Source organism: Rhopalosiphum padi, chromosome 1, assembly GCF_020882245.1.
Source record: "Rhopalosiphum padi isolate XX-2018 chromosome 1, ASM2088224v1, whole genome shotgun sequence".
In the NCBI taxonomy this organism is placed as follows: Eukaryota; Metazoa; Arthropoda; class Insecta; order Hemiptera; family Aphididae; genus Rhopalosiphum; species Rhopalosiphum padi.
This window is the reverse complement of record NC_083597.1, coordinates 20,979,300-20,995,349: the sequence shown is the minus strand read 5'-3', so window position 1 is coordinate 20,995,349 and position 16,050 is coordinate 20,979,300. Positions and strand designations below refer to the sequence as shown.

Below are 16,050 nucleotides of genomic sequence, written 5' to 3'. Positions count from 1 at the left end.
CCTTCAACATACGTTAGTAAAAAAAAAACGGTGAAAATGCAGTAAGAAAACAAAGTATAATTTCCCGGGAATACTATTTAACTTGTCACAAACCGAGTCAGATATTTGCGGAAGTTGTAAGTCAAATACCAGCCAAAGAATTTTTTTTTAAATATATATATTATTTTTTTGACGATAGTTAAATAAGCTGATTATTCATAAACTTATATTATTAGAAGTATTATTATTTATTAGTAATATAATTATTATTGTTATTAACATTATAATTATTGTAATTTTTATATTTTAAATATTGTTATACATACATATCATATAATATACACTGGAATTTTTTTTTAATATATTATTGTTATATATTATAATACCGGATGTTTTAGGCTTAGGACTTTTTTTACCACGATTCATGTTAAAGTATATTATTTTAATAATGGTTAATAATTACTAATTAGTATACGTAACAATTGTAACATGACATTATGAATATGATATGGTATAATGATAAGATACGATTAATAAATATTGTAGTCAAGGTGGATATATATCCACCATGATATCCACCTTGATTTTAGTATCATCATCATGGTACATAATCGTTTTTTAACATAGGGCATAAAGCCATGTTTTATAGGCATGCGCACAGATGGCGCTGCTATTATTATCCGACCAGTTAATACAAAGGCTCATAGAAAATAGAAAACATGTTATTGCCGAAAGTAATCTATTCTGTGGTACTGAGCAAGCAGTCCCGGCAGTATCGTCGATACTATATACAAAAAAGACATTATGTTATATATTTATATCCCACCCCATCTTTTTGATCAATTTAATAAAGAATTTGACAGATTGACACTTGACAGAGTTGCTCATATTGCTCATAATGATATATACAAGTTAAATTAATAAAATTATGGCATCCGTGGTAAGTTTCTTCGTTGGTTAACCTCTTATCTAACGGATAGAATTCAGTCTGTTTAATTATCATATTCCCTACCAACATTTATTCTTGTAAGTTCTAGACTTCTAGTATACCTCAGAACTCGCATTTAGATCTTTTATTGTTTAATTTGTACATAAATGATTTATCATCTGTTTTCAAATCTTCTGTTAATGTGTTAATGTTTGTCAATGATTATTCAATTGTATTAAATTATAAAAAAATCAAGATGACGCACTTAATCTTCATATAATTCTAGATATATTTAGCTTGTGATATATCACCAAAACTTATTGCTAATAATTAATAATAAATGGAATACTATTTCTTTCGATAAAAAGAAATTCTATAATTTTTTATTTTAAAACTAATAACATCATTAGTAATAAGTATAACTAATCGAGTTGAATCATTTAGAGATTAGAGTATGCTCTTTATCAGTAATTTCATTATTGATACTAATATGTTAATAATTAAAGCATTTAAAAGGCTTGATTTCATATTAAGAACTACTAGGAAATTTAAAAACGTCAATACATTAATAATGCTACATTTTTCCCTGTTAAGGCCTAATACAGAGTTTAGATTATTGGTCTGGGATCAATATTCAACTGGTAAACTGGTTGACAATGTTCAGTATAAATTCCTAAAGTCTGTTGATTTTCATTTTAATTCACCTATTTTCAGAGACATGTTTTTATTAGTTCCAAACACTATAGTACTATACATTTATATTCTTCCATCTGTGGTTAGATATAAGTTATTTTTATTTATAATCTTCTGAATAATAATATTGAATTTTCTGATTTCTTAAGTACCTAATATTGGTATTTTTTTTATAATTATTCGATTATAGGAATTCTAATTTATTTTATGTACTGTTTTATAAAAAAAATATATATATTGATTCATTTTTGCCGAGAGCACTTTTATTTTTGCAATTCAATTTGTATTAATTCTATATCTTTTTTGTGTTCCACAATTTTTTTAGGATGATAACTTTACCTTTATATTTTTTAAACTGAATTTAATTATTTATAAATGTTCACTTTATTATGTTTTAGGCGTTTTAGCAGTTTAGCACCTACTTAATATGCATCACTAAATAATATATATATTTATATTTTGGTTGTTCTATATTGATTTTTATAGTAAGTAAAGGGTTTATCCCGTAAAAATAAATATAAAATAAAAATGTTAAATTTAATTATATATTTATATTCCAACCATTTTTCGCGATCAATTTTACAGAATAATGCAATAATTATGATAATTTTTAACTTGTATAAGCATTAATCATGTTATATTAGTTCCACGATTGTAAATAACTTTTTTTTACTCGTGATCTGAATCTGAACTGTTAGATCATCATAAGTAGAAATTAATTGATTTTACCAACTTTTGTAATTGTAAAAAAATTAAGTATTTAAAAAGTCTAAAATGATTTTAGTGATTGTTATGTTGTATGTATATAGTCAGAGCGACGTAAATGGCAAATAGAGATACATATTCTATGAATCAGATTAAGTTTCATGCAAAAATCACTTATTACTTATTATTTATAACAATATAAGTATATAACATTATAAATGCATTTCGGCTATTTAAAAAAATATACTGCTATTGTTTATTTACGCATTATTTACATAGTTCAAAAGTATAACAATAATCGTTGACATAAACGTATTCGTAAACTGTGTCCAAATTGGTTTTTTTTAAACATACTCCTATAATATTATAATAGTATATTAATATTAACTTCTAAAATACTTTTATTTTTCTTGATTTTATTAATTGGTAGATACTCGTACTAAGTACTATGTCGGGAAAAAACTATGATTAGCCAATGTAAAAGGTTTATCAGGATTGTATAATATCTATAATTTAAAATATATAAATTTTAATAAATCTACATTCATTAAAATTACCAAAAGTTATATGAACCCATAATCCATTTGATTAATTTGATATATTAAAATAACCGATAAGTTAATTATGTAATAAACATAATAATTTAAAGTAAATAAATATATAAATTGTTTAATTTATATTTTTCTAATTTTAAAAGTTTTCCTGCCTCTTTTGATTTTGAATACGAACCATGATAAGACATATTTATTATTTTTCATCAACGATTTTCACATATAAGTTCTAAATAAGGTGATGTTTACTATGCGTAATTACTATAATTATATTGGAAAAAATATTATAATTCACGGATGACATTTTAATTACATATATTGCAACATGTATCTCAAACCGAATTTACAACAATATGGTAATCTTAGAACGATAAAATTTTATCTTGCAGACTGGTAGACTAAAATATTAAAAAATGTATAGTATAACTTGGGATTGTTATAATTTGTACGATTTAAAAAATTAAATTGTTGAAATTATATAGTTTGTAAATTAATTTACAATATAAGCATTATAAAATTACAACCAATAATCAAAAAATATACAATTTCATTAAATTCCGACTAATCCAATTTATACTTATTATTGACATTATCAGTATTTTTAATTTTTATATAATAATTATATTTCCTTATAATTAACATAGTGGCTTTAAATTTTTCGTAAATACATTTTTAATAATAATATAATCCTTTATACACCTAGTCTAAGATAGCAAGCATTTAGATTGACTCTTTCCGAAAAAGTACAAACGCCAATACTAAAGAAAATGCATTAAGAAAATACACAGATGACTCTACTATAAATGTATTTGGCATATAATCACTGGCATTATGCCTGAAATATCATTAAAAAGAACATAAATTCAGCATTTACCGCTAATATTTGAACTTTTACGATATAACATATAAATAATATAAATTTAAAGACGGCGCTTTAGATAGGCAATTTAGGGTCATTATTTTAATTATAAAAAATGTACTAAATTAATTAATTTAATTTAATTTTTATTAAATTGAAAATGTACAATACTTATCTGTTATCTATACAGTATAATATTTTATTACTTACTATTAGTAAGTAATAATATTCCAGTCATTTGTAAAACAGTATTATATTACATAGGTACTTATATTTTATGATTTGTCATTAATTGTCTATCAACACTTTTTTCAACATGCATTTCTGATTTTCAAATTAGTGCTTTGATTCTTTTAATCGTTTGACTTGTTTTAGTCCTGCTGCATCTGAGAGTTCGTTACTAATTTCTAATGAAACGAGTCTTGTACGTATGTTGTTAAAATGTATCACCAGTTTCCGGTCCGCAACGAGTTCTGGGATTTATAGTAAAATGCAAACATATGTATGATGTCTATGTTTAACTATATAAATGCGATTTTCATCGTAGCTTAATACTGTTTGTAATTTGTATTATAAATAATATTTCACATTCAGAGACTAAATGTTATCTTTTAACCAGTGTTTTCCAAAGGGTGTGTCATGATAATGTTAAACTTGTTTCGTAAAAATGTAATCGTTTACTTTATTTTACAAAGTAAAATTATTAAGATAAACGTGAAAAATAGAAAAGGAATGTAAATTTGTACTACAATATTTTAGTAGTTATTTTTATAAAAATAAAGGTTATACGAATAAATATTTATTCATTGCGTCCTTTATGTCAAAATCGTAAAAATATAATATTATTATTCATAATAAAATAAAACCGTCGACAAACGACCCGCCGTACAGTTATTGGTGTAGGCGATGTAGCCCAGGGGTGCCCAACCCGTAGTTCGCAACTCGACTTGTATAATCTTACAACTCACGAGATTTAATCCACACTTTTACTAATTAAGTTAATTTTTATTTTTTCGTATTGGCCCCAAGTCAAGGATAAGGATATACGCATGTATAATTTTACATGCGAACCGCGGGATAATGCATTTCCAATGTGGCCCGCAAGATCGTTTGGGTTGGCCACCCCTGGTGTAACCGGACGACGGATAGAGGATGACTTTGACGCTATCTACCGTCCAGGCTGATCTCCGGGGTCCGTCCGACAGATGTCTCTGCAGTGTTATCGAGGGCGACCGCACGGATGATACACGCGCGCGCCCTCCTCCGCTGCCGCGCAACACCACCTCAGCCGCCGTCGCCGCCGCCCAGTCATCACCGACACCGCCACCGACCCGAGCGCGCGAGGGAAGCCATTGCTGTTCAACCAGCTCTCACGTTTTTCTGTGTGCGTCGCGGCAACGAGTTCGGCGTTATTGTCGACCGACAGCCGTGGTGAGTACGCTGCTCACTATTCGCTAGGGGGGTCGTCACCGTCGTCGCGCAGTTTTTTTTTACTCTCCCCCCCGTCGCACACGTCGTCATCGTCGTCGCGCTTGTCGTAAGTATAACACAAATAAATAATATACTACATAATATTATATTATATTATAAATTCACACATTACGCGTTACCGTGTCCCGGTAATGATATTATTACCAATATAAATAATAATATTGTAACTTGCACACGATGTGCCTATATTGCGTGATGTCAGTTTTTAAACGGATATCGTACGATATAAGGCAACGCACTATATACTACTATGGTATATATATATATGATGTAATATACCTATAACAACGGCGTACCCGATACACACACTATACACAGTCCAAGTGCGGTTCGCGCCGCGTGAGGCACCGCATAAAATCGAAGGGTAGATCGCCGCAGAGGTGGAGTTAAACGAGGTGGTTGCTAAACACGGGTCAGGGGGCGAGGGAAACTTTGGACAGGAAGGTTAAACCGTTAAACTTAAACGAATCCGTCGCGGACGCCGCGATATTTCGGGGCTCGTTTAGTTTCGTCTCTTCGCACAATCGTCTATTGTCTACGCTATCGCATATTATATCAACGTTGTCGATATTTTAATATATTACGAACAGTTATCGTTTGTTGTGCATACATTATTGGTTACCGTCGGCGACGTCCTGTCTTACGACGTCGACGAAGCGGTGGGTATGGGTAATGGGTTACGAGTTCAACGACGGGGTCGATACCTATACATGTGTATAGAGGCACCTACACGCGCGCTCGTTCGCACCCGTCATACTCGTGTAAGTCGCCTAAATAATGCCCCTAAACGTATTTAATATATTATGTATCGTTTGCGTGTGTGTGTGTGTGTGTGTGTGTGTGTGTGTGTATATGTCAATGTTTGGTTTTCACAATGCATATCTGCACACAGTGGTGGTTTTTTTGGATTTTAGAAAGACTACGCGTGTAATATATGTACAGCATGCGCATATCCCTCTTTGGTAATCGTATCGAAACTTTTCACGGTGTCATTGACACCAAGTTTTTGGTCGTACATAATACGTGTGACGACCTTGAATGGATTTCATGTAATAACGATGTCAACGTTCGTCCGAATCCTTCTGTAGCATAACCTAATTGTATTTACTGCAGAGTTTTCGCGTCCTCCCCGACATGTTATGTACTTAGTCACTATACGCGGTAAGCGTAAACTTTTTCAAAATTTGTTTCTCACTCTCTATATCTCTCTCTCTCTCTCTCTCTCTTTCGTCCCTATACGCGCCCTTCTTCGACTTCGATACGCGGCACCCCTAGCCGCTGACCGTTCGATTTGTCCGGCCACGAATACTAATTATTTCATTTCACCGCGCGTATGCACGAATACATTTTATTATTTGTAATAAATGTGACGAAAGTGTGCGTGCGTGCATGCGCGTGCTCCGAGATTACTTCGGGGCGTCGCGGATGAAGCTTACGTCACCACCGCCGCCGCCGCCGCTCACGATACACATTATAATATGCACCCACACCCGCGGAGTAACGCACCCACCGCCGCGGCCAAGTCGTCGGCTGCGTCGCGTTACTCGACACAATATTCGGCACATATCGCACGCACTGACCGACGGCGAACGAATATAATAATATTAACGTGAACGTACAACAAACGTCGGTGGTATACATCACCGTCGTCCGTCACTTTATCGACTTCACCTGGTCGACACGGGAGTATCTGATTCCACGCGTATTATATTATTATATATATACAATATAAATATAAAAATAAACAGTAATCGTTGTGCTCGCCGCGCGGATCGCGATCGTGATGACGACGGTTTTTTCGGCGCAGTCTACTTTTGGATTTCACCGTCGCCACAGAGAAATCCATCCAGCGGATCCTTTTAAAAAACGATCGCGCGCACCTGGGAAAACTAACGTGTGACAACAACGTCGAATAACACAGTACGCCAACGTTTTCCGCTCTATCCCACCCCCCTCCCCACTCGGTCGTTTATCGGTACGCCGAGAATATTTCACACGTTCGGACGGCGGTGTCGTATCGGATAACCCACTTCGCACGTCGTCGTCTACCTGTCTGTAATAATATAATGTACATATCTTGTACTGTAATCATTGTGCAGTGTACGTTTTCCGCGTTTCGCTCGGAGTCGTCGTGCGCGTTATGCACTCGATCGGACTATCGGATTAACAATATATTGCTAGCGGGGTGGCATCGACGGTAGCGTCTCGCAACTCGTTCTACACTTGCGCCCGCGGTAACCTCAACGGCCACGCGCGCCGACGGACCAGTCTAAACCACGCAAACAAGTCTCGCGCTTTTACTCGCGATTAAAAACCAATTAGACGCAATATTTTTAGCCGACCGTGGTGACGGCGGCGGCGACGACGTGTACGCAAAGTGGACGATGCATTTGTAGATGGCCAGCGCTCTCTATCGTTTCGTTGTCGCAACGTCGTCATGCCAAATAGTCTTTGTTAAAATACTTTAATGTGTGTGTGTGTGTGTGTGTGCGGTAAAATGTACAAATGACGTATCGACGCACACTATTGCTATATAGTATATTTTACTACTGCAACAACTACCGTGTGCGGTGGCTTATCATTGCGCCGCCGATAATGGTATTCTGATTTGTGAAATATATAATAATATATATGCACATATGCACATATTATTATTAGTATTTACATATTTATATAACAATTATCGTCCGCAGCACACAATAATTATTTACTGCCACGCAGGATCGATGATCGTGAAATGTACCGCGAATGACACTGTGCACTGCGAACCGTTGTGCGCCGCCTACATTTCGCGCTGCCCATGTCACAAATGAAATTAAACCCGCCGTTCGAAGACTTGGCGTGTGTGTGTGTGTGAGTGAGTGTGCACCGCGATCGAAAAGTGTATTCGTTTTAACCGAGTGTTATTTTCAAGGTTATACGTAAAGTTTTGATCTTGCTATTGCTCTTGGTCGTCGTCGCCGTCGCCTGTCACCGCCGCCTCTATGCTTTAACTAAACGTACGGTTTGTAACAATTAAAAAAAAAATACAAATTAACGTTTTCCACTGTTAATATTTTAATCATATGTAACATTTTCCCGCGAGCAACAACGATTAGGTATACTGTGAACGCCGTTGTCACTCGCTTTCGGGTCCGCCCGACGAGCAGAGCATATCATGTCCGCCACCATAGCTTAGGTACCTACTATATGTCAAGGAGAAAGACTACACATACGACGACAAGGTCGCGGTCGTCTATCGCGCGAATTATGTTACACCATTAATATTATTATTATTATCATCATCGTCATCGTTGTAGTCGCAATTTACTCGTATATGGGGTAACGCTTACGTATTATGCATCGCGCGTTAGGATTTAAGTGGATCGGCTGCGAGTTCGGCCGTGTCCGTGGGCCTATCGACATAACATTTTGTTTTCCCACCCGACAACGGCGGCGCTCGCGAGCGATGACCGTTGCGCGACTGCGATGGACGTTTGTCGCGCGCGACCGTCGCGATTTTCCGCTATTGTTCAGTTGTACTCTTCGATGTCGTGACCATTCAAACATTTATACCTAGGTAATCATTGGTAACACTTGACAGGACGTCATCCCAACGTAATTATGCGATCGGCCTGGCTACCGTAACCACCATAAACCATAGGTTTCGTACTTCCGCCGACGCTTTACTCTTAAATTGCTCGCCCGGGAGTTCGCTTTGCGCGGCGGCAGTCGATCGACCGATACGCGTTATTATTGTCGGCTACGACTTTGTGTTGAACAAACGATTTAGGTCATTAATACTGCATTACTGCGTCGGGGGGTACACCGCGCCTACTTCCTCGCATGTTTCTGTAGATAAAATAAGTATAAGAGCGCAAGACCAACGCGTTATTCTAATTTGTTTGTCCCGTTTATTAAATTTATAAAATAATGCAATAATATTATTATTTTTGATGTTCCTCACTGTTTATATGTATGTATATGTGTATATTTTTAAAACAAGTTTCCCTAACCAGTCCGATGAGAAAATGTCCGCGCTTGTCGATGGCACTAGATTTTAAAACCGAGCTCGATCATTATCTATTTCGATGTTCTTTACCAACGTATTTTTAGTAACTAATTGTATGTGCATTTAATTTGGTTTTTTTTTTTATTCAAAATAACCTAACTTTGCTGTGCTTATTTAGTTTTGTGTACAGTAACCCAATAACTTTAAAACTTTCTTATTTTAAAGTTATACCTCCCCAAACACTATAATATTTGTGGCCATCAATTTTTGTAAAATGGTCACTTCTATTCAGGTTTGATCACTACTACAAGCTTTAATCAAACAGACTTTACTTTATATTAAATGTAACCATGATTATATAAAATTTAATATTATGGCAAATAATAGTGAATTGGTGTCAGTTTTTGAAATGTGTGTACTCAGAATGTGAATATTAATTTGTTTTATACTGAATAATATTGGGTTGTAAAGAAGTAAAGATGTAATTTGATTCTTATAAAACTTCTACCATTCTTGTAACATTCGATTTTTATTAGAGATCGAATACAATAAATGGAATATGGAAAATATTTCAAAACGGCCAACTGTGTATTATATAATATTTCGTATTTTTTCCATGACTTGTTTATACATATTTTTTTATCATTCTTCAACAGTGTGAGTAAACCACACCTACAGTGTATAATACAATAATACAATAAATTCAATAAATATGAAAATGTACAGGAAAATTCCATGAACTCACGTTATTAGATATCGATTACTTACATTTATTCAAATGTCTACCTATATATACCTATACAATTAGTATACACACATATATATATATATATATATATATATATATATATATATATATATGTATGTATATACTTATTTCAAAATGCTTATGAATTTATTTATATTAGATTTAGAATCAACAATTAATTATTTGTAATTTACCTAACCTATTTCAAATTTAAATTAGTGGAGTGAAGTAGTTGTAGACAAGGGTATATTTCTGCGAGGGGAGGCGGACAATGAGGTAATTGCAGCTTTTGCGTATATATTTAATGAGTTTTCGCGTAATTTTAGTTTTTTGTAAGCTTTATATTTTAAAATTCACCTTTGCTAAAAATGAGACTAGGGACGTCATTGGTTGTATAGATTATACCATGCACTACTACTGCGTTCATATCATGATTAGCATCCTCTGAATTCGACTTTATGATAATATGATAGTTTCACTAATGTATAAAATGTTTTCCTATATCTACCATTAAATCATACGACAAGAAATTAAACATTTGTGTAGAGATCAACCTTTGAGTTATATTCAATATAGTCAAACTATATCAATTTCATTATTTTAGTTACTATTATTGCAAATTGAATAGAAATATATACAATATAGAGTATACACTTTACTAAATAAATATATATTTTCTTTGTTATATTTTAGTATATTTGTATTTGTTTTAAGAATAAGGAATCTTAATCTTAAACATAAGAATTTTAATAATTTAGAATATATATTAATATTGTTTATCATACAATATTATATCATATTTGTATACTATATATTAATATTTGTTTAGGACTGACACCACTGACCATTGGATACTTGTTATCATTTATATTTTTTACCTGGTATTCATACTTTAATAGTATTATTGAGTAGTATTAAGTTGTATATTTATGTATTATATATGTTCGTCTCTTTCAACGGGTATAAAAGCAAATATTAAGTATACATATACTATAACATCGACATTAGTATCTATATAATATAATATTATTGGATAATTTTAAGAAATACGTCATACGAAAATATACAGTGTTCTAAAAAGAACGTTTTGTTTTTAAATTGGTTGCCATTTTTTTGTTTTATGTTCACAACATTATTATCATAATTTTATTAATCTACTATCACTCCGGATTGTTGTTGTGTAATCAATTTTTGTTAAGTGTCACCATGGGCCGAATGTCAATTGAAACATGTATGTTGGTTGTTAAGACCTTTTACCAATCTAACGAAATGGGTACGAGACTGTGCGACGACTTCGTATCTTACTCGGTTACTCGGACGAGACGTTACTTACAATGTGTCATCGATTTGTAGGCTAATAAAAAATTCGAAAAAACTGGTTTTACTATTGATCTCAAAAGCCTCGGTTAAGTTAAGGCGTCCTCGTGAAACTCAGCAGAAAAAACTAAGAGGTAGTTATTGTTAATTTTCTCGACCGCATTTCAGCCTGTCAACAAGCTATAGTGTAGTACAATCGAATAATAATATTTTTCATAATACATAAGCTGTATATTATACTGATACTCTACATATCCTTTTTTTATGTAATTTTTTAGAAAATAAAATGTTTTTCTAGCTAATTTAAAAAAAGTGTTCTTTTTGGGACACCCTAATATTTCAGAAATTACTCAATGTAATTAATTATAAAAAATAATATTAACCTGAGTTAAGTATAGTGCGTAATATAATATATAGCAGATAGCCAGAAGATTCTGATGACAGATATTTCTGCCACCTTTCCCGAAATGCCAAGTAAATTTAAAATGCTTTCAGTGTTCTGTGAACTTATTTTAATCATGTATTAAAATTGTAATTTGTATAAAGATTGCTACTAAGGTCTAACATTTTATATACCTACGGCATCATCTTACCAAACTTATAAAAAATCCTGATTAAATTTTCCCTCTATATAAGTTTATCTCTTCCCTCAAAAAAAAAGTCAATACATCCACTACTTATATTAGAATGTATATGATGTATAGCTCGTATAGGTACATACATTATAACCTATAACCATTCATTACCATATCAATAAAAAAAACTCAACTACTTTAACTTTAAAAATGATAAATATCGCAAATTTGTTTAAAATTTAACTTATTTAACCCTTGTTAAATTATTCAAAATATTTGTAATCAATAATTTTAGTATACATCTTTAAACTGTTTTCTGAAATTAGTATTTGTTTAATAAATATAGGTACCTATTTCATCATAGAGTAGGTAGGGTGTCATTGTACATTTTAACGGATGTGTTGAATTAAATTTCAATAATAAACCATTGCATACGAAGTATACAGTATACGTGATTTTAAATAAAGACGGCGTGTAAGCTTCTGCTTCTAGAAATATTTTATAATTTATTTATATTAATCTTAGTAATACGATAGATACACTAGCAGATTGAACTAAATTTTTCAAAAGCATCGCATATACCTATTATTTAATACTTCTAGTTATATAACCTAACATCACCGGGGAAAATATGAACAAATAAAAAATACGGTACTATATAAATGTATCTTGGATTTAATGTACTTCAGTTTACGAGAATATCTGAGTGTTAACTGGACTAATTTAATAAAAATACGATAAAGCACTTGGTAAATTGTCGAACGTGGTTAAGGCTACTTTCTACATTTTTCTAATATTTATAGAAAGAATCTGAAATTTTCGTCAAAATCGGACGAGTATTTTATGAGTAAATAAGCTATATACATTCATTTATATATATATTATATAAAAGTCACTTTAATTTCTGTAAACGATGGAATCTCTACATATAAACAAAAAAACGCAGTTATAAAAATTCTTTGATTCTTAAGAAATATATACATAACATTTAGTGCAAATTGATTTACTATAGTTAACGAGATTACCAGATAGGTATACTAATAAACGCACAATAATTGTCATGTACCGCGACCGCCTATATATCATACATTAGTACATTACCTATTGTTCTTTACATTACCGACTTACTGCAGTAGTTCGGTGTGAATATATACAAAATATGTAAGGTATAAATTTTAACTTATAATAAGTACAAATTTATTGAAAATTTAATTATTCTGTTTCTTTTTTTTTATTATCGTTTTCTTGATTTTTTCGAAAACTATACGGGTTTTTTTTATTTTTAATTTTTTGTCTCCAATTATATTATTTAATGATTGTTAAACTTATCAAAATCGAATAATTATAATTTTTTAAATATTATATTATCACCATAATATTATAAATATGCTCGTATTATATAAGTTCCACTGCTCCAGTAAAATTATAAACTTAGTTTGCTCATTTCTAGAAAAAAAATTTTTTTTAGAATAATTCTAAAATTTCATAGATGTATAAATAAATAGAAATTCAAAAAATTCACAATCGAACGATAAACGAAGTACATATCACCGTAGCATAATTAAAAAATTATATTCACAGATTGTTTTGAAATATTATATTAAAAAATTATATATCTAATATATATTTATATAGGTATGTAGGTCTGTTTAATCTTTTGGACATAGCTTGGTATCTATATTATATTTATTATTTATTTACTGTAAACTTCTATTGTATAATTAACATTTATAATTTTTAATGCAATTAGGTACTTGTATTTTATTGTTATGAATAATTGTACACCAATCCAATTTATTATCGCGTTAGTTGTCAATTATATAAAAATGTAATAGACATTATTTTTTTTACAATTAAAGATTTTTGACTTGTTGTCTAAATGTATCTTAATTGATGACGTTTATTACATACAAGAGCTTTCTGAATGAATAGTATTGTAATATATAGTAATTTTTCTAATAACTAAGTATTTAAATTTTATTTCTCGTTAATAGGCTTTAAGACGTTTTAAAAACACTTAAAATTATTAAACAATTAAACAGTTAAATTCAAGTATTATTGTATTAAGAACTCGGATCAGTTAGATCAAAATTATTTTTAAATTAATAAACGGGTTTTTATGCGTAAGTACTCATTTTATCACAATCGTTGAATTCTATACATATTGTGATGACAAGATCTCAATGAATCACACGCGGTTTCCTTGATTAATAAAAATGTAATCTACTTAACAACCATTTATTTTGTATTTAAGCAGATTCCAATTATAAAATGTATACCTCAAACTGTGAAAAGAGGACAATATCACAATATTTTAATTGAGTAGTTTAATAATTAATAAACAGATATGGAATGAGCAAAGTTGTATTTACTATGTACGCATAAAAATTATTTTCTTATATAAACAATTATTGTGCCAGACCTTTGGCAATTATATAAATATATAATTGATGTTCATACCTATAATGTGTCAGGTGCCTATGTGTGTATAATACATATATGTCCGGTTATAGGTGACACGTTGTATATTATGTTTATATGTATAATTGTGTAAAGATTAAGTAATTAAGACATTAAACTAATGATATTTTAAATTCAAATTATTAATTACAATATAACAATACGTTTATTGTAAAACTGTAATTTTGGCAATACTTTACAATCTAGTACATGTAAATAATTATCTTTGAAATTCGAAGTCTTTTCGTAAAGTATAAACAAACAAGTTGAAAATCATTCATCGTTCATCATTCATTGTCATAATACTATACACATTATGTATCAACATTTTAGTCATATTATTTTGTGACCTAATGGCTAACAATCTTCATGATGGCTCGTGTGGTATATACATTTCAATTGAATAATAAACCTTAATCATTTATTTTTTTTGTGTCAGTTATTCATGAATGTTTAAAATTCGTTAAACGAAGATAATATTTTTTAAAGACTTTAATATTTGTACCGTACACCGCTATAGACTCTTTTTCTTTATATATATATCTAAGTAAGTTATAGTACCATAGTTTTCTTTGTATCTTCTTTTTATGTTGATATTATTTGATCATTATTTATATATAACAGTATAGTTCTTATTAAATTTAATGGATTTGTATATTTAAAGATAAAATGCTGATAAATTGCTTACACATGACCTTTTATTTACCTTATTAAGCATATTCGTGTTTAGGAGAGTAGTACGAGTATAATATACTGCATGTTTTTGGTAAAATGTCCGTATAATATCATTAGTCTTTAAATATTTATAAAAGGTATATTGAGAAATAAATCAAATTATACTGTAAATAAAAAAAAAAATCAAATCATAAATATATGTAAAGACTAAAGAGTATAACTAAAAATTGTTCTAATTAAAAATAAAATTAATATATTACATTAAAAAATGTTTGAGTAGTTAAAAGTTATGTATTTATTTGTATCAGTAATAATTGACAAATTTTTTTTTGTGTTTTTCTTGGTAAACAAATTTGTCAGGATACCATTATTTAATAAAAAAAAACAACAGTAAATTATTTAAAGGCAGTCGAGTTCATATAGTTGTTATACCTAAAGCTTTAATTTACATTTCTATCATATTAACTCTCGTCATTGTTTAGTGATTTATGAAAATGCATTTTTTATTTTCGTTAGTTATTTTAACTATAGGTACCTTTGACTATTAAATACCGATTAGTACAGTTTTGGGTATCTGGTATGTTGAATACGTTATAATGTGTACAGGGTCTAAGAAAATTAAATTCCAGTTTAAAGATTGAACATTTTTGAAATGTATGTACTTATAATATAATCTATATTAGTAAATACTGAATAATATATAATATTAAAATGGCAATTAAAAGAAATATCAGGTGAAATGTTACATTTAACTAGAAAATATAAGTATTTATATTTATATACAGGTACAATTGATTTGAGATTTTACGTTAATAAAATGAATAATGATGACGCATAAACATACGCGTCTACGCAAGATAGATTTATAAATTGTGGACCGTAAAAGTATATAATATCTAAAAACCTAATGTTGACCCAACTTCTTGGGAACTGATAAATTATCATAATATTAGAATTTAATATCGTTTATACGTAACTCATATAAATACTATGACGTTTTTTAGTTCACAATGACGTATTCTCAGTCATGTATATGGGTTTGTCATATTTTCTAACTATCGTCATTACAAATACAATG

At 30.6% G+C, this 16,050-nt stretch overlaps 1 protein-coding gene across 2 annotated transcripts in view; it reads left to right on the top strand.

Annotated features, from left to right (window-relative positions):
* Positions 1–5,026: 5,026 nt before the first annotated feature.
* The window catches only part of LOC132931865 (uncharacterized), a 32,328-nt gene continuing 21,304 nt past the window's right edge, over positions 5,027–16,050 (top strand). Inside the window, exon 1 of one of the 2 annotated variants that reach the window (XM_060997915.1) lies at positions 5,027–5,252. The gene's annotated coding sequence lies outside the window, so the exon portion shown is untranslated. Of the gene's footprint in view, positions 5,253–7,943; positions 8,206–16,050 lie in introns of those variants that run through there. The other variant, XM_060997917.1, reaches the window with a different exon arrangement.